General features: G+C 42.3%; 1 protein-coding gene across 10 annotated transcripts in view; it reads left to right on the top strand.

Annotated features, from left to right (window-relative positions):
* APBB2 (amyloid beta precursor protein binding family B member 2) overlaps nt 1-17246 on the top strand; it is a 157137-nt gene that overhangs the window by 117947 nt on the left and 21944 nt on the right. Inside the window, exon 1 of one of the 10 annotated variants that reach the window (XM_060246340.1) lies at nt 4141-4364. The exons of 8 other annotated variants lie outside the window; for them this stretch is intronic. The gene's annotated coding sequence lies outside the window, so the exon portion shown is untranslated. Of the gene's footprint in view, nt 1-4140; nt 4365-13814; nt 13922-17246 lie in introns of those variants that run through there. One more of the 10 variants, XM_060246341.1, reaches the window with a different exon arrangement.

Genomic DNA, 17246 nt, shown 5'->3' on the forward strand with positions numbered 1-17246 from the left:
CCCAAAACCAGGACTAGAGAAGAGAGGGCAGGGGTGCTGCACTCACCTTGCAGTTTCACCTTGCATTCACTGGCAATGCAGCCTGTGCCCCTTACCTACACCAGCAGTGGCCAGGTCCAGACTGAGCCAGGGCAGAAGACACCACAAACACTCCAGGGCAGGACTTTAACCAGCCAGAGGGTACTGGGCCCTGCTGCAAGGGTTCAGTGGCCAGATAGAAGGCAAGGGCACAGTCTAAACCCTTCTCCTCCTGGACCCCCACACCACTTCTGTCTGGGTGGGAGCTGAAACCTGGACAGTGCAGCTGAGTTGGTCCATCATGGGTAAGGGCCAACTGATCACATGTGAGTGATTCTATCAATCCTGACTCCCTTTAGAAGCCATGGGGGTGCCTCTTGAGTAAGGGGTTGTATTTTGCAGCTAGTGTGAGAATCGAAATTAGTATGTTAAGCACATGTCATTGTTGTTTACTGGCTGGAGGGGAGAAGCACAGGTGGAATATTAACCAGCTTGCTGAAAAGCCTTTGAGAAGTTGGAGGAGATTCAAGAGTTGTGGAAGGCTTAGGAGCATCTCTGAAGCCATTTTCAGACAAGATACTGTCATGTGCTGTTTAACATATGCAAAGGTTTATCTTGAAAACAAAAAAGCCCTGTTTAGCATGGGTCTCGTATAGGCAGTTCTTATTGTGTGTAGGTCCTATTGGCAACAAAGATCTGATAATGGCACGCATTCTTGCAGTGGGCCTGTTTTGGTGGTTGCCCCGCTGACAGTGTCTGGGATTCTAAATCATGTTTGTTTATATGGTATTCAGATTAGAAATGAGGTTCTAGTGTAGCTGTGCAGTATTTAAAGGTTTTCTTTATCGCTATGCCTACTTTCATTGGTTAAACAGTAAGTCTGTGTTAGCAGTAACTGGAACAGAAGAAAAGACAGTGTTGATAAGTCCTTCCACTGCTTTAAGGCACTTTTGGGGAGGGACGGTGGCTCAGTGGTAGAGCATCTGCTTGGTAAGCAGAGGGTCCCAGGTTCAATCCCCGGCACCTCCAACTAAAAAAAAAAAAGTGTCCAGGCATGTAGGCTTAAGAAACCCCAGCTTGAGACTCTGGAGAGCTGCTGCCAGTCTGAGTAGACTATACTGACTTTGATGGACCGAGGGTCTGATTCAGTAGAAGGCAGCTTCAGATGTTCATATGTTCCCCTGCAGATAGAGAAGGTTTATAATTGCATGCTTAGAGCAGCCAGTTGCTTGCTTGTATGGAAGCATCCAGGGTTTGGTCTCAAGCAATGGTGAGCCATTTGTGCATTTCATGCATTTTAAATTGCATTGTAGTATTAGATGAAAAGGAAGAAAGGCTAAATCTGAGATTTCAAAAATTCAACAAAATTATAGAAATTGGTTTGTGTAATTTTAACAGATTTGCAAGGAAGAAAGAACTGGTTTTCCCACACTCAGAAACCCCAACATGGTTATCTTCCAAAATGATTGGAGAAAGTAGATTTGGCTAGAAGTGATAGAATCACCTACTTTTGATAACAGTAACATCTTAGGTTCAGACCTTGGAGCATCCTATTAAAGCAGGGATGTCGAACACATTTATTATGAGGGCCGGATCTGGCATGAATGAGGCCTTGTTGGGCCAAGCCATGTCAGGCCAGGCCATATGTGTACCTATATAAGATTAGGTAGCAGAGATATAAACTTTATAAAGGACACAAACACAATTAAAGATTTTTTTTTTAAAAAAAACTTAAAATAAAACCTGCTTAAAACATTAGCACTCATTCATCTTAAAGGTGCTTTCTTTGTATCTCTCCCATGGGATCCAGGGAACTGGGCAAAGGGAGCTCTGACTCTTTCCTTCCTTCCCCAGGGGACCAGGAGAGGAAGGAGCCTCAGCCAGTAGAAGGAAGAGAGACTTGGGTCAGTAGCTCTGCTGTGCAGTTGAGAGAGCCTGGCAAAGCAAGCTCTCCCTATCCCCCTTCCTCCCCAAGGGAGGAGCCTTAGCCAATGGAGAAAATAAAGGCTTTGCTCTGTAGCTCCTGTGTGATTGAGCAAGCCTTGCGAATCAAGAGTGAGGGAGAAGGAAGCAGATGACAGCCATTTGCTCAGGGACCTGATAGGAGCCCTCCGAAGGCCTGATTCAGCCCCCAGGCCGCATGTCTAACATCCCTGCATTAAAGGATCTCATGCAGGTAATCAGAATAGACAACACTGAGGCAGGCAGACAAAAGATAGGATTTAGTACAAGGCACCTACATATGTTCTTATGAGAGCTCACATCACAATCAGGATTGCATGGAGGTAACAAAGGTATGAACCAGTAGCTTCCTCTCAAAGGTTGTAACTCAAACTGCAATTGGCTTGAATTGTACCAGTCAAGCCTGAAATCTTCCTCTGATGGAAGCCATCCTTGCACTGAAAAAAGGTTCCTTGGAGCAGAGAAGGACTTCAGACTTGGCTGAGCAGAGTGGTAGCATACAAGCTGGTATTTGCCATATTGCTATGCTTATACATTAGAATAGTGATAATAATTGATCCTTGATATTTTTTTTATAAAGATAACTTTTATTGAAACTATCATAGATTACAAACCAACAAAGTAAAAAAAAAACCCTAAATAAATAGATAAATAAATAAATAAAAATGTTAAGCAGAGCATAGTAGCCTTACATTTCAGGTAAACTGTGTATAACATAGGCTGTTACCCAATATACCTGTCCACAGTACATTAATATAATTCAAGATCAGCATATTTGAGTGGAATTTTAGTCTTCAGGACAAATAGAATGAACATATTCAAAAAATGCAAACCATTTTTCAACAAAATTATTATCCATTTCAGGATTTCCCCTCAGTAATATCTGAGTAGCTTGATACTTTGAATGTCTGTATGCCCCTCACCAGGAGGGAAGGCAGCAAGGTATAGCCTGTTCTTGTCAGATCTTGGAAATTAAGAGAGAAAATCAAGGAAGGCAATGGCAAAGCTGCCTCTGCTTCTTACTTGCCTTGCTGGAGTCTCCACTGAGACTTGTTAGGGCTGCCAGCTTCCAGGTAGTGGCTGGAGATCTCCTAGAATAACAATTGGTCTCCAGGCAACAGAGATCATGCAAAGAAAATGGCCACTTTGGGAGGTGGATTTTTTGTGGCATGATACCTCATTGAAGCCCCTCTGCTTCCCAGACCTCACCCTCCTCAGGCTCCACCCCCAAAATGTCCACTCATTTCCCAACCATGTGCAGGCAACCCTACTTTACACACACACACACCACTTCCCAGTCCTCCTTGTGAGCGCTTCTTTGCTACTGAATGCCAGAACGTCTTTGGTATCCCAGAATGGATGGAAAAGAACAAAACGGTGGATGGTGTCAAACACAAACCCTGAAGAAGTATTGACTGCTGCAGAACAGGCTCTGGTCTGCTTGCAGCATTTCCTTGAACAACAAGCATAGCCCTTGCCAGGGTGGTTATGAACTGCCAAATTTGCAACCAGTGCTATGTACCTCTTTCCCACTGCATGTAATTTAAGGTTGCTTGTCATTCAACCTAAGCCTTTTTCAGACTGGGCATTAGATTCCTTAAAAGCAAGCATATTTTGTATGTGCTGCTGGAAGTTTCACTGATTCCACTGTCCCATTGTGGGTCTCTGAGGAATGTCCGTATACATTGCTAGTAAATTTAAACACCCGTTTCTGATATCTGGACTTCAGATGTATACCTAAACCATCTTAGAAGTAGCATCTTAAAAATGTGTGAAGAGAGCATAGGAATATGAGCCTTATTTGGAGCAGAAAGTGGACGCACAGCTGTGAAATGAAGTTTTCATTTCACAGTCCTTAACGTCTGTGCTAGACGCTCAACAGTTAATTTTGGCAGCCAATAGGCAGAAGGGTAGTCCATAGTACTATAGATCTGTTCGGAGAGTGGGGAGGAGCTAAGTTTTCTGTAGCCAGAAGAGCCCTGAGCACAAAAAAAGTGCCTTCAAGCAGTGGGAAGCGAGGGCGCTCCTCTGCCGGAGCTGCTGGGTGGTTCAGGAGAGAGCAGCCCCCACTTCCCTCACAGCTGTATCCAGTTGCACAGCTGCCGCTCCAGCGAGAAAAGAAGGAGGGTGTCTTGCCAGGAGAGTCGCTGCCAGCGGGGCTTTGTCCAACTCGATGCAAAATGAATGAACTGCCTTGCCCCCGAGGGTATCCGAGGCAGATCGCTGAAGTGGGAGTGTATGGCTGAATGGCAGGAGTGCTTTGGGCACCCAGGCAGCTGTGCAAATGTTGAACAGAGAAAAGCAAACAGCGCAGAGAAGTTGGGGCTGGCTGTTTCTGCTGTGCTTGGCTGTTGGAATGCTTATTTGCTGCAATAAGGAATAAGGTAAGAAACTTTAAAAAGAGAGCCCTTGTCTATGTTATGCAGTGGCCTTTTGTCTTCTCTGGCTGGGTATCTGTAGAGCGGAAGTCCATTTGTTTAAAGGGCTAGGGGTGGCTGCCTGGCAAAGCACGTTGGTTGCTTCTCGTTGGCGTGCCCAAAAGGCAGCTCCTGTCTCCTTGTTTTCGAGAGATGACACTTGACAGTCTTTAGAAAGGGACTGCAGTTGTAATGGCCAGATGTGTGAGAAACCATAAGTACAATTCCTGCCTCTTTATTCCTCCTTTGCTTTCAGTCTGTGCACTGATGACTGTTCAGCAGCATTTATTGTCTGATGTTCTGCCGACCGAAATACCTGCTGTTCGTCAGCTGCAGCCACCCGCTTCCTATGCCGACTTGCTTAAATTGGCACTTTCTGTAACAGCTGGGAAGTAATTTGTTCTTAATCACAGTATGGGGCGTAATGGGCAGGAAACACTGTAATTGTCCAAATTGACAATAACTTTCCTAAGACGACATAAACAGATCCCAGTGCTTGTGCCTGTTTGTGGTGCATCTGTAATTAGTAAGATGAACCCTATGGTTTCTGAATTCATAAGCATTTTGTTTGAAAATGATTCAAGAGGAAATCAACCTTTTTATGAAGATGGAATATCCATAACTGGGATCCATAGCCACACATTGCTAACAAACTCCTAATAACACAAATTGTATGTGTCTGAATTTGTATAAAGAGATGTGCCATCCACGCACAGACAACCAGAGCCTCTCTCATTTTCTAATTTGATAGGAGAAACTTCCTGAGTTAAATGTGGTGGATTAGTCTGGAACAGTGAGAAATCTCTGCTGTCTTCCTCCTTTCCGTTTCTGTTGAAGAATGTGTTAACGAGGCACAGTTTATTGACTTGTTAATTGATGTGCAGCTGGGAATCCTCATTAAGATGTTGGGGACTGAAAGGCGGCGGGGGGGGGGGGGGGGACACATCCATCTTGTCCTCCCCTCCCCAATCACTCTGCACTTCTATTCTTCAGCTTAGATCCAGGCGGGCAGCCATGTTGGTCTGAAGCAGTGGAACAAAGTTGGAGTCCAGTGGCACCTTTAAGACCTTCTTGGTATTAGCCTTTGTGTGCATGCCCACTTCTTTGGATACAGTGAAACAGAATTTCCTCAACCATTACATATTGAGGGGAATGTTAGCTGCCAGAAAAGATCAATTAGAGTCAGGACAGAGGCAGAACCAAAAATGGAAATTGCCGGTCCGTATAGGTAGACGGTGATCAGTCAGTTGTCATACAGCACATTCTTCAGCCTAGGCCATGACATGTTTTGTAGAACCTCCTGTTGTCTATGTGTTTGGTTTCTGGGTATAAAGGAATATTAAGGATTGCTGAGCTCTCTCGCTGGAGCATAATAAAATCCACAGCAAATTGGATATCTTGGAGCAATGACTTTAATTACGTATTTGTACTGGTTACTTCTCCATTAACATAATTTTAGCAGCTGGAAAATATGGTCTTTTTTATTATTCATCCCTGAAGCCATTTCTTAGGAGGTAAAAGAACAGTAAATTATTTACTCTGGAAATTGAGTGCACTTTCTTTTTCCCCCTGAATCCCTGTGCTCTATCTATACATGGAACAATTAAGCCAATCCGAAAAGCTGTGGATACAATTTATGTTTAACAACCACCCAAAACAGATGCAAGGGTGGAGCCATTTTAAATATTGCTTGGTTGTAATGTTAATGAGAGAGGCTAAAGTGACATTTAAAGTTTGGGGCATAAATCAACATTTAGGCCATGTATATGTTCAGCTACACCATAAAGACCATTTTGGAAGAGGTATTAAGGGGTGGGGGGGAGGGGGTTTGTAATCTCATTCAGTTCATTTTATTCCAAACCTAGTACAGTGATAAGATAAAAGCTACCACTTACATTTTTCTGTTCAGCAAAGTGCTGAATATATTAGGTCATGGCGCTGATTCAAATAATGGAAAAATTCAGAGATCCAAATTTACTGCATCAATTTCACAGGCTAAATCAAATGTTCCATTTTAGTTTTAAAGGGCTGTTCATATTCCACGTGGCTTGTTTTATCCACTTAGTTCATTTCTTGTGTAAATGACCTAAATTCTGACATTTTGTCATTAGCCACTTCCCTCGGATGAAGGAGGGATCACCCCTCCCCCAATCACGCTGTCTTCAGGTCCTTTAGGAATCAAATGTAAATGAACTAGGAAATGTTACCAGTCGAAAGGTCTATGTCTGTCTTTAACACCTGGACTGTGGCCAAAGTATAAACTTCTTTGTACAAACCTAGACTGACGTATGTTCCGATACCCTTGGCCAGATACCACTTACTTTTAAGGAAAGGCCCTTGTTTTAAAGGAATTCTTTGTATTCCAGGCTGCAGAACATAATTGATTTCCCTTATCTCAGACACTTTAGCACTAAAGAGTCCCTCGTTAGTGAAATATTGATCAAAGGACCCTGGTATGTACCACATTAGACCATGCCAGAAGCTATAATGCTTTTGAAAACCATCTAGGCTGCTTCTCATGTTTATAAAAGTAGCAGATACAAATTACAGATTTAGCAAGTGCCTTTGTATGGTCTTAGTGTGTCAGGCAAATGCATGTACTTAATTTCCCTCCATGTACGCAATCAAATAGACCACAGAGAGCCACATTTGGTGCCTCGGCCCTGCAGCGCAGTCTTTGTATTGGTTATTCATTGTGGGGTGAACAGTGGAAGATGAATTTGTGCTGTGTGTCAGTTGTGACTCTAATGAGGAAAAGGCCTATAGTTTCTTTACTGCTAAGGCCTTTCATCTACTCATTATTTATTAATGAGTAGCATTAGCATTGTCCTATATTAACCTTTTTTTAGCATTTACAGATAGCCTTTACAGATAAAGTAATTGTGGATGTCAGGCTGGGTCATCTCTGTGGTATATAAATTGGATATGGGAGGCCACCATTTTGGATCCTGTACCTTTTTTTTTTTTAAGACAAGGACAGGGCTTTAAAAAAAAAAGCAGAAATGCAGTTCTGTCTGGCTTGGTGTAAAGAGTGTGGGGCCTAATATGCAAATGAGTTCCTGCTGGGCCTTTTCTACAAAAAAGAGCTCTGCATGAAACAGTAGTGGTGTCACAGGTGTGATCTAATATGCAAATGAGTTCCTGGGTAAGGCTCAGTAGCTGTTTCCTGAAAGGGTGCTGATACAATAATTTCTCAGTTTGTCAGAGTAAAAGCAGCTTCTGTAGATTCAGACTTTCCTGTATTGATTCAGTCTTTCCAGAGTTGATATTCAAAAAGTTATGGTTCATTTATAGCTAAGGATGCACTGAAAGCTGTTTCCTATCAAATTTGACTAGCCTTGAAGAGCACTTCTTTTAAGACACAGAGACATCCCCACCACATCTGGATCATCTAGGTGTGAAAGAAACTCATTCAGAAGGCACTCTTGTTTTACACGGAATTAATTCTTAAATTGCAAAACATGCAGGCAGTCTGAGAAAAATATGGGCTGGACACCTTGACAGGTGTAGAGAGGATTTAAATAGAACACATCTTTGGGCTATTGCTAGAGTGGTGGCATACTGTTAGAAGTATGCACTAGACATCCAGCGGTTATCAGTAGACGAATTGAGATTGTTCCTTCCTCCATTAAATACAGACAGGAACAGAAGATTCCCCTTGGGGGGAATGCTGTGGCTCATAATAATGGCTTATCTGTAAAGTCAATTGGCTTGGTACATAGATCATCGCAGAGTTATATCCTGGAGTATCGCCAGTTGGAAAGGCAAACAGTATCCTTGGGGGTTATTTTTGTGTATGTGTGAAAGACAGAAATAAATATGTTAAGATTATTTCAGAAACTGGCTGCTGTTCTAGTTAGCACTGGAATTAGGATGCAGTGGCCAAAGGAATGGAGAAAAGAATCCTTGTGGTTACTGCACAAGGTTTGCTAATATGTGTAAACCTTTGTTTGTTGTGGTCTTTGAATTATTCTCTCTCTCTCTCTCTCTCTCTCTCTCTCTCTCTCTCTCTCTCTCTCTCTCTCTCTCTCTCTCTCTCTCTCTCTCTCTATATATATATATATATATATGTTGTAGTTAGTGTTCCCTCTAAGCTGAGTTAGCGTGAGCTAGCTCACAGATTTTTAGCCTTCAGCTCACACATTCTTGTCTTAGCTCAGGAAGGATGGCCCCAAAGCACAATAATTTATGCAGCAGCTCACAACTTAAATGCCAGTAGCTCACAAAGTAGAATTTTTTCTCACAAGACTCTGCAGCTTAGAGGGAACGTTGGTTGTGGACTTTGAATTATTCTTTTATATATATTTATATACTTTTATATGCTCTGTTCTATGCTGTTTACTATGAACCACACTGGATCATTTGTCTTCTGTTTTGTAGACTTGACGTAGGGTAGAAATCATTGCGACCTATTCCTAATGCAAATAAATAGCATGGTCCTCACTGGAGGTGCCTGCAAAAGGACCCTGACGCTGTTGGCTCTAAATCCCCTGCTGAAGGGATCCAACTAGTTCCAAGCATCCATGGGGAGTTGTCCTGAAGAGGATAAGGGGTTTAAATTCAAAGTAACTACTTGTGCCCTAAGAACATAAGAAGCCATGCTGGATCAGGCCAGTGGCCCATCCAGTCCAACACTCTGTCACCCAGTGATCAAAAAAACAGGTGCCATTAGGAGGTCCACCAGTGGGGCCAGGACACTAGAAGCCCTCTAACTGTTGCCCTCCCACCCCAAGCACCAGGAATACAGAGCATCACTTGCCCCAGACAGAGAGTGCCATCTATACCTGGTGGCTAATAGCCATAAATAGCAAAGTTTGATTAAGATGTGCTTTCGAAATGCAGCATCCTCAGTGCTTCTTTGCACACTGCAAGGAAAGGAAAGCATTGAATAGCCATAGAACTTTCTTAGCAGGAGGTGCCCCCTGAGGGAAACCAGGAAAAAACCCAAGCTGCAAAATCCCAGTGAAGCAGGAGATACTTGTGACATACAGTAGTTGAAGTGGCCCCTGAAGCAGTGTTAAAGGTATGGAGAAAATCAAACTTCACAAGTTTGAAGTTTGAGGTAGGAGTTACTGTGGTTGCCATGGGGACTAGACAAAGAGGGGGATTGCATTGTGGTCCAACTTGTTCTGTGTAAGATGGAGAGAAGCGTGATGATGATGTGGTGTAGACTTAGCCCAGTCATATTGTTTTTAATTTTTAAATATACATGTTACATTTTTTTTAGCTCTGAAAATTGATGCTCAGTATTGGGAATGTCCCCATCAGTTAAGGTGAACATATGAAGCTGCCTTCTACTGAATCAGATCCTCAGCCCATCAGAGTCAGTATTGTCTACTCAGACTGATAGTGGCTCTCCAGCTGAGGTTTTTCATGCCTACTTGCCTGGACTCTTTTTAGTTGGAGATGCCAGCAATCGAACCTGGGATCTTCTGCTTACCAAGCAGATGCTCTACCACTGAGCCACCTTCCCTCCCAGGTGCATTCATTTTCTGAAACCACTCAATCTTCTGAAAGCTCCAGAAGGAGGAACTTGGAAGTGGCTGGAGTAATGAAAACATAAAATGAGATTTCAATATTGTCAAAGAACAGTAAAAAAAAACCCAACACCAGTATTTAGCTTTAAAAACTATATGAAACTTGATTCTTTCATTTCTTTAGACTTTCTTCTCCACTGTGTTCAGGCCAAGAAAGAAAGTATGGTTTATTTGGTGACATGATCTCTATCTTTTTTTGTCTATCAGCTAGACCTTTTAAGTTAAAAATGTTGAGAGGTTCAGTCAGAAGTGTGAAATAGACCGTCTTATCATGCAGGAGCGTGTTGATTGAGAATAGGCAGTGGTTCAGATATCCTAAGTGAAGATGCAGAACAATTCCCAGGTGGAATGTTATATATTTATTTCCTTTAAAGCATTTCTATTCCATCCTTCCATTGCATAGGAACACCGCCCCCCCCCGCCCCCCGCGATCTACTTACAGACCGGCAATTCCAGTTCTTCACATTGGCTCCATACTGTCATGTTTTGTGATACTATAGATTTAAGGCCTGCTAGATATTTGCTGTTAGCAGAATGGTTATTAGTAGAGAATAGATCCCTGTAAGCAGGGCTTTTTTGTAGCAGGAACTCCTTTGCATATTAGGCTACACGCCCCTGATGTAACCAATCCCCCAAGAGCTTACAGGGCTCTTCTTACAGGACCTACTGTAAGCTCCAGGAGGATTGGCTACATCGGGGTGTGTGGCCTAATATGCAAATGAGTTCCTGCTACAATAAAAGCCCCTGCCTGTAAGTAGACAAAGCTGGGTCAGTTATGCAAAGCAGAATAAACTGCAGCTCAAAGTATACAAAATAAGAGGAAAGGTATGTATTGCTTAGTTTGTACAAGTTGCAACATTCAGTTTGGTGATGCAGAATATGAGTTACCTGGGCACAGAGTTTAGTTTTTGTTTATTTTAAAAATCATAGAGACACTTCTGGCTGTATTTAATCAAAACATGCTTTGGTTTAGGTAGGATCTGCTGAGTTGCTTTTCTGCCATCTGTAGAACGATTAAGCCTTACCAGTTGTCAAGACAGGGACATGTCTTTCTGCTTGCCTCTCTACCCCCCATCAGGCACTAGTCGTCTAGACTTAGTATGGGCATAGTGCTAAATTTCTTACCTCAACTTTATTGATTTGAAGTAGTCATTATAAATAAAATGATATTAGTCAGAAGTTTTCTAATGACAATACAGAGCCCCCACCCTTGTGTGTGAAACACTGCCAGGAGATAGGGCCCTCTAGTTCTGTCGTGAGACAGATTCTTGTCCTAAAATTCCAAAGTCCTCTCCATGAACCTTAAATTCCAGTATGAGAATTCCTTGATGCTTGTCTCTTTCTCATCAGCATTTCTTCTCACATACTCATAACCAAGGCTTTTTTTTGTAGCAGGAACTCCTTTGCATATTAGGCCACACACCCCTGATGTAGCCAATCATCCAAGAGCTTACAGAGCTCTTAGCACAGGGCCTACTGTAAACTCCAGGAGGATTGGCTATATCAGGGGTGTGTGGCCTAATATGTAAGTAAGTAAAATTTTATTTATATCCCACCCTCCCCCGCCAAGCAGGCTCAGGGCGGCTAACAACAGCAAAATAACAATACATTTAACAAAACATTAAATTAACCCCAAACCGATTAATACATTAGTTAAAACAGTTACTAAGTCTAAAAACATTAAGTTAAATCTGGCAGTACCGTTATTGATCGACGCTATGCAAAGGAGTTCCTGCTACAAAAAAAGTCCTGCTCATAACATTTTATTTATTGACAAAAATTTATATCCTGCTTTCTCCCCTTCCCCCCAGTCATGGACACCAAATCTAGGACATACTATCTGAAACATTAACTTTAGGGATTGTATTAAGCTTAATGTTGAAAATCGCTGTAATGTTTTGAACAGGTAATGTAGGCAGGGTTTTTTTTAGCTAATGTGAGTCAACTGATGAAGAAAAAAGGGCAAAGTCACAAGCCTTTATATGAAGAGATGTAGAATCCTATTAAATGGGTGAATAATGAAGCAGATTAGATGTCTGTGTGAATTAAGAGCACGTCAATTGCAGATGAGGTTGTGTGTTCTGGAATGCTGTATAAATCAATTGGTTACTAACCTATGAATGTCACAGCCGAGGCTTTAGGCTCCCGTGACTCTAGTGGGGAAGAGACACTGTCGTACATTCTAGAATAGTCACACAAGTTAAAATGCAGCATACATGATAGATAATACATGGCATTTATATAGTACTCTTAAGTACTATATAATGTATATATAGTACTTTATATAGTACTATATTAGTACTTTATATAGTACTATATAAAGTACTAATGACTGTCCCTGGGCCGAAGGAAATTAAATATCAGAGTACCAGAGCACGGGCCTTTTCGATCGCGGCCCCTACCCTGTGGAACCGACTCCCAGAGGAGGTGCGGGCCCTGCGGAACCTTGAACAGTTCCGCAGGGCCTGCAAGACCACCCTTTTTAAATTAGCATACTCGGACTGCTAGGAAAAACGGTAACCAAGGGTCCGCCAATGCGGTCTAAAGATCTATACCGCATCACAACTGTATTATTGGATTGGTTTTAAGTTAATATTTTAATGTTTTATTGCTCTATATTGTAATTTTAAGGTTTTACTTGTTATTGTATGATTGTAGAATGTTGTTAGCCGCCCTGAGCCTGCCGTGGTGGGGGAGGGCGGGATATAAATGAAATAAATAAAATAAAAAAAATAAAAAGTGCTATCTCAGTATTCATTAGATCGCCTTCGTAAAGTAGATCAGTATTACAATACCAGTCTCCCTTCCTCCATTTTATCTGCACAAAACCCTGTGAGGCAGGTTAGACTGAGAGCGTATAACTGGCCCAAGGTCACCCAGCTAGCTTCCATGGCAGAGGGAAGATTTGAATCTGCAGCTCTCAGATCTTAGTCCACATTATCCCAGTATTGCAGATCTGAGTCTCAGTGACAGAATGGTTCTCCTATGGCTGTCTTAATTTGTGGCAGAGGTCAGATTTAAACCTGCTCAGGTTTTTTTAGGCGCTACAAAGACTATATAAGTGAACTTATGATATTTCTCTTCCATTGATTGTAATGGCCTTTGGGCCACTAAACTTTTTCTTGCTCTTGATGTAACCATTTCTGATTTTCTTTAATTTGGTCTGAAGTATCCAGAAGTGACTGCTGTGCAAAAGAATTAGGATGAAAGGCAACATCTGAAACAACCCAGTTCTTAAATGTCATTATCTCAAGAATGAAATGCAAAGAAAGAAACCCTAAACATTAAACATCGGTGAGGTTTAATAACCCTTTTTGTCCCCTCTAAATAAAGCATAAGATGATGATGAAATTCATTCTGTATTGTAGTGTGGAACAATTCTCCCTCTAAACTGTGGAGTCTTGTGAGCAAAAATGATACTTTGTGAGCTACTGGCGTTAAAGCTGTGAGCTACTGCGTAAATGAGTTTGCTCTGGGGCCATTTTTCCTGAGGCAAGACAAAAATGTGTGAGCTGGAGGCTAAAACACTGTGAGCTAGCTCACATTAACTAGCCCACACTTAGAGGGAAATTGGTGTGGAACTATGCTTTCCCCCATCATTGTCTCTTTAAATATTACCATCTCCCAGAAGCGCAAATGTTAGCGTGACTTGCTTTCTCTTTGCACCTCAGCCAACTGTGTCCCTTATTTGTGTGGGATATTTTAAGACTGACTCTCCACCAGCACTGATATGCATGTGCTGCTTGCCTTTCTAAATTCAACCAATACCTGTGTGTTTCCAAAAATACTGACTTGAGCACAGCGGGTCTCGAGCTGGAATAATAGCAGGATGGAAATAAAACAGTTGCCGTGTGTCATGCTAAGCCAAGAAGGGATGGTGTTTTGAGTATGTTAAATGTGCAGGACGGGAGCTCTCTGCGTGAATGCTTTCTTCTAACTCTCACCTTCTGCTCTATTTTTCCATGCTTTTCCTGGATTCAGAGAGAGGTAATGTTTTCATTCTCTTAATTCCACCCCGCCCCCTCCAGTCTTCTGTCACCCCGTTTTCAGTGTTAACTATTACTGTTGTGCAGATAATTGCATACAGGAAAGTAAATGCTTAACTTGATTAAAATTGTATTCGTGAGAAATTATGTGTTTCTTTCAGAGGGAGTTAAAATTTAAAACATGGGAAATAGAGGAGAGATGCCTTTATCTCCAAAAAGGGACAGAAGGGGGACTGTCCTCTCTCATGCCACCCGATTTTTTAGCCCTGCTCCTGATTCAAGCGCAGTAGGTTAATTTTCTTACACTGTCGATTAATTTTCTTACACAGAATTACATTCCTAGAAGCATAACATTGCGGAGACAGCTGTGTGGCCTAATTCTGATAAACAGATCTTCTGCCAGTGAGCCAGAGTTTCTGATATGCTATGAGGAGGGACAGTAATCCAAAGTCTGATTGACGAGAGAGAGAGAGAGAGAGAAATAACCTTTAGAACGATTTAAAAAAAAATGTGAGTCAAAAAGTGAAGTATATCTGTTTCGTCTCAGAAGAGGGATTCTCTGTTCCTTATGTGCATCAGAAGTAGATATGTCAGGAACCCAATACTTCCTGAGTTCCTTTGCCACAAAGTTGTGACGGGGGGAAATAGAAAAATAGTTTAGATAAGAGAGAAACCCTTCTGCTTTTTCTCAAGAGATATAATGTAATACTTCCCAAGTCTGGCTGCTTCTGATCAGTTATTGAGACTCAACTACCTAGGGAGGTGGTGAGCTCCCCCTCACTGGCAGTCTTTAAGCAGCAGTTGGACGAACACTTATCAGGGATGCTCTAGGCCAGTGGTCCCCAACCTTCTTGCTACCGGAGACTGGCACCAGGACCAACTCGCCAACCGCAGCCCCAGGGCCGGCAAGGTGGGGGCACCAAATCCAGGCCCTCCGCGCCCCCCCCCACCAGTGACGCTGCGCAGTCTCGCAGCCCACACGCAGCCTTACCGCCCACTCCCCCTCACAGTGCCTCCACAGCAGCAGGCAACCCGCTGAAGAAGCTCCATTGCCCCCTCCACGATGAAGCTCGGGTCCCCCCTCCCATCGCCTTCCATCTCTCCCTGGTGCTGCAATGCAGCACGGTGCTCCATCGTCGTCATCCTCCCTCCCTCAGATCGCTCCGAGCTGAGCAGTGCCAAAACTGGGCCTTACCAGCTTCACTGTGTCCGCGCCATCTAACACTTTGAAGTTCGTGAGAGAGAAGACTTCTCCCCCCTCTTTCCTGGAACTGGAAGTGAGGGGGGAGAAGCCTTCTCTCACGCAAACTTCAAAGTGTTAGATGGCGTGGCTTCAGTGAAGCTGGTAAGACCCAGTTTCAGTGCTGCTCAGCTTGGCGCGATCTGAGGGAGGGAGGGTAACGACGACGGAGCGCCGTGCTGCATTTCAGTGCCAGGGAGAGAGGAAAGGCGGTGGCAGGGGGGCAACTGAGCTAAACTTCGTTGTGGTGGGGTGCCATAAAACATAGTTTGAGTCAAGTGGTACCTTTAAGACCAACAAAATTATGTTCAAGGTATGAACTGTCATGTCCATGCACACTTCCTCAGATACATAGAAATGGAAGATAACCATTCAAACTTACAGACAGAGACTGAACAACAAATTAACATGTAACATGATGAAATTATTTTAAGATATGCAGAGACAAAATAGGAATAACAATTTTATGAGGTCAACAGTTGTTTGGACTTAATTAAGGGGGAACAATCATGAAGCAATAAATATGTTAAAATAGGAAATAAATGTGCAAAAGAATCTTTTCTAATTCTGGGAAGTTAACTGAGACTCCTTTGCGACACTCTTTTTATCTCCTCTCAAGCATGAAGTTAACAAGCAGTATTTGTTTCTATTGTTAGGGTGGGGTGCATTGTTATGTAGGGAAATATATTTCAATTTTCGTTGTATTACTTTACAATTGCAATACCAATATATTGCTCTTTCGAGGTGTTATGTCAGAGAAATCTGTTCCTATATATTGCATTGCATTATAAACACTATTCCAATATATTATCCCCCCCCCCAAAAAAGAAATGCATTAAAATACAGATGATGCATAGCCCTTCTTGGTGAGAATGAGTTTAGCCTATGTAATGAGATAAAAAACTGATATCCCTGTTAAGTCCTGGGGGGCATTTGTTCCAATTGTTGTAACAACTCATAATTCAACAATTTCCATTCTGTTCCAGAAGTTCCTTTGCAATAAAACAACTACTTTGAAGTCACTCATTGAATGTTTTGGTGGCTGAAATGTTCACCTGTAGGTTTCTCAGTCATAATTTGCCATAAGTTGTTCGTGGCGTGTTGGCACTTTCTACCACTTCTCTTTGTTGGCAGAAGTCCCCACATTACTCAGTTTTCCATCTTAAAAAATGGCTCTAGGACATGACTGTAGGTCCATGTCTGCATTTCAGTTATCCTTTTGCACGACCTGCATAGGGCAGAATGGGATGCAGATTCACTGAGCTTTCTGAGAATCTCTGCTTTCATCTTTTTAACGGCACCAAATTTCTAGCCTTTAAGGCTGCAAAAATAGATTGAAAAACATGGATGGGAGTTAAGTTAGAGTTGCTGAGGTTAAAAGTGGGGTTTTGTTACCCTGCATGTTTTGCCTCCTTCCCACCATGAATATCAAAACCAGGATAATTAATGTGAATTGGTAGACATTGCAGAATAAACTAGGAGAAATGAATCAATCTTTTATAATCAATCTTTTCTTGGGCCAATTTGTTTATTATAGACAGAGGTGTTGTTGAGAATCACTTAATATGGCAAAATGATTTCATGTTTCCTTTCCTGGCTCTTGCTGCAGCAGAATTTTGAATCACTGTTGGTTTCTGGCACTGTAGATTAATGATTAATTGGTGACTTGGAGGCCTTATTTAAGACTTAAGAATCAGTGTGCTGTGGAACTAGGGTGGGGGGTGGTCAGAAGTAAAGGCAGATAGAAGGCCACCTCAATGGTTATTTGTAACATTGCAGTCAGCAGTGCTTAGAATTAGCAAAACCATTTGTAAGTCCTAGTTGAATTCAAATATTTGTTACAATTATAATCAAGGCTTTTTTTGAGCAGGAACGCAGTTCCAGCTGGCTTGGCCTCAGGGGGTGTGGCCTAATATGCAAATGAGTTCCTGCTGGACCTTTTTTACAAAAAGCCCTGTGTGGATTGTGTTGAGACTGTTGCCCATGTTCTTCTCCAGTGTCTTCTCTATTTGGCGTCCCGCCGGGATCTTTTATACCCCATCTTGGCCTAAATTTTAGAGACCTCTGATGATTTTAAGGTGCTTTT

This window comes from Heteronotia binoei, chromosome 9, assembly GCF_032191835.1.
Source record: "Heteronotia binoei isolate CCM8104 ecotype False Entrance Well chromosome 9, APGP_CSIRO_Hbin_v1, whole genome shotgun sequence".
Taxonomy (NCBI): Eukaryota; Metazoa; Chordata; class Lepidosauria; order Squamata; family Gekkonidae; genus Heteronotia; species Heteronotia binoei.